The sequence below is a fragment of the Puntigrus tetrazona genome, chromosome 22 (genome assembly GCF_018831695.1).
Source record: "Puntigrus tetrazona isolate hp1 chromosome 22, ASM1883169v1, whole genome shotgun sequence".
NCBI classification, from domain to species: domain Eukaryota; kingdom Metazoa; phylum Chordata; class Actinopteri; order Cypriniformes; family Cyprinidae; genus Puntigrus; species Puntigrus tetrazona.
In genome coordinates this window covers 360,641-363,505 of record NC_056720.1, presented here as the reverse complement: position 1 = coordinate 363,505, position 2,865 = coordinate 360,641, and the positions used below count along the sequence as shown (strand labels likewise).

At 37.2% G+C, this 2,865-nt stretch overlaps 2 pseudogenes; one reads left to right on the top strand and one right to left on the bottom strand.

Annotated features, from left to right (window-relative positions):
• Positions 1-2,865, bottom strand: part of LOC122328018 — a 37,183-nt pseudogene that overhangs the window by 19,380 nt on the left and 14,938 nt on the right.
• The window catches only part of LOC122327642, an 8,051-nt pseudogene that overhangs the window by 5,004 nt on the left and 182 nt on the right, over positions 1-2,865 (top strand).

Sequence of the window (2,865 nt, the reverse complement as noted above, 5' to 3'; positions counted from 1 at the left end):
GTGAAGATTGAAGAAAGTTCAGAATCAAAGAAGAAGACACTGAGGAACAAATAGGTTGGTTTTCTTTCTCATGTCATGATTATTAAAAGGCTCTACAGAAAAAAAGCATTATATATTTGAAGTTTCTCTTTCAAAAAAAGAGAAAGATATCATTACTTTTGACTATTTTAGCTCTCTATGTTGTATGATGACTACATACACAAGTGTCAAAAAGGTCCAGTGATGAGAGTTTACATAAAGTTATATTTTTGGTTGGTGTTCTTTTCTTATAGAACTGATGCGAGTCCAGACGAGGTGTTCTGATTTAATGAAAATGAATGAAACCTAACTTACCAAACACTGAATTAAAGGTGCTTTGGTTTCTTCATTCACAGAGAAGAACTGCACGGATCCGATATATTGTTACAAACGTAATTTCATTCTTGACTGTTTGTTCATTTAAGACGTAACTGACAGAGGTTTAAACGGTTTCTTTACTTGTCCGTGTTTTGCTCCGTCTGAGCGGATTCACAGAAAAGTTGTCTTTCTCGCTTTTAAAGGGTCTCTGGGTATTAAGGCATAGATTAATATAGTGTAAATTGTGTCTTTTACTGAAATGTGTTTAAAAAAATAAAGCAAAAAATTTCTAGAACAGCATTTATTTTAAGCCTGTGGTTATAATCATCAGCGCCTGTAAGTTTTTCAGTAACTGTGGTCATATCAGTATTTTATTTTCTGAGTTAAAAGTAGCAACCTTCATGTGCAACCATTTTACGTCATCAGAATAACACCATAATGATTTTACTGATTTGCATGTGAAACGGGTCTTTTATAGAGGAGCGAAAAGGGGCACAGTTACTGCTTTGTCCCGATTTTTGCATTTTTAAGCAATAATTGAAACAATTTCCATTAATTGCATCGCCTTATAGTTATCAGGGAGTTACAATCATCCTCCTCGAGTTACGGCTTCCGGCATTTCAGAGAGAAACCAAGAACGTATTTGATGCAATCAACGTTGTTTGCTTTCAGGGGAAAGTATGCATTGTTGTACTCTCTAAAATGGAGTATAAAATTTAGTAAATTGCACACACACACACACACACACACACACACACACACACACAAAAGTCTCATACCATCGCAAACGTACTCTATTAGTTTCCTGCATGTTTTCTTAAAAAATAAAATAAGTTCATAAATATGTAATTATTAATTAATGCATTGGCCATTAGCATTATTAACCCTGTTTCATTCATACTGGATGCCAGAAGGCGCTCTCGTACAGAAAATCCACATATATCCAAACACAGAAGTATAGCATACTCATGGCATAGTAACTGAGTAAACATGTATATGTATAATCGATGTATTATAAATACATAATGCATGTTTGCGTGCATCCCTAAGGCCTGAAAGTGTGGACCGGCTTGTGTTTCTAACCAAAAAATCTTTAGAAGTCAAACCTGGTTTTCATTCCTCAAAACCTGAAGTGTTTTAAGTCTTGTGCTCAAGGCAAAATTACATTCTACAGGATTATTTTGAAATTTTCCATGTTTTAGTTTTAGCATAACAATATTATATCATGCATATTGCATATTTTAACTTTAAAGAAACCAAACCAATGAATGTTTTGATAACTGTTTCTTTGTGCCATTAAACTGGGCTAACTTTAATTTGTCCTTTTTCATCACAGACCTGCTGCTGAAAGAGGAGCTCACAGTATCAAATGAAATTGAAGAGAAAGAACAATATGAGAATTATGATAATTTTAAAACAGAAGAAGAGTCTTTCAGTTGGCCACAGACTAAACAAACATTCTCACAGAAAACAACTCATAAAACAGGAACCTTTTTAACTCCTTTTTGCTGTGAAAACAGTCTGAATGAACCTGCAAAGCTCACACGTTGTAAGAAACAAACCGTTCACACTGGAGCGAAGCCTTGCACCTGCCAACAGTGTGGAAAAAGTTCAAACATAAAGAAAACCTTAAGGTGCACATGAGAGTTCACACTGGGGAGAAGCCTTATAGTTGCCAACAGTGTGGAAAAGGTTTCACTCACGAAGGAAACCTTAAGGTGCACATGAGAGTTCACACTGGAGAAAAGCCTTACACCTGCCAACAATGTGGAAAAGGTTTTACCCAAAAAGAGAACCTTAAAGTGCACATGAGAGCTCACACTGGAGAGAAGCCTTACACTTGCCAACAGTGTGGAAAAAGTTTCACTCATGTAGGGAACCTTAAAGTGCACATGAGGATTCACACTGGAGTCAAGCCTTACACCTGCCAACAGTGTGGAGTCAGTTTCATACACAACGAAAACCTTAAAGTGCACATGAGAATTCACACTGGAGAGAAGCCTTTCACCTGCCAACAGTGTGGAAAAAGTTTCTATAGAAAAAGAAACCTTAATGACCATATGATAATTCATACAGGAGAGAGTCCTTTCATATGCCAACTGTGTGGGAAAAGTTTCAGCCGAAAAGAAAGTCTTCACAGACACAAGAGAGTTCACACCGGAGAGAAGCCTTACAGCTGCCAACAGTGTGGGAAAAATTTCACTTACGAAGGAAACCTTAAAGTGCACATGAGAGTTCACGCTAAAGATAAGCCTTTCGCCTGCCAACAGTGTGGAAAAAGCTTTACTTGTGAAGGAAGCCTTTATAAGCACATGAAAATTCACACAGGAGATGAGCCTTTCGCCTGCCAACAGTGTGGAAAAAGTTTAGCTCACGAAGGAAGCCTTTACAGGCACATGAAAATTCACAATGGAGAGAAACCATTCATTTGCCAACAGTGTGGAAAATGTTTTACTCAAAAAGGAGACCTTAACAGGCACATGAGAGTCCACACTGGAGAGAAGCCTTACACCTGCCAACAGTGTGGAA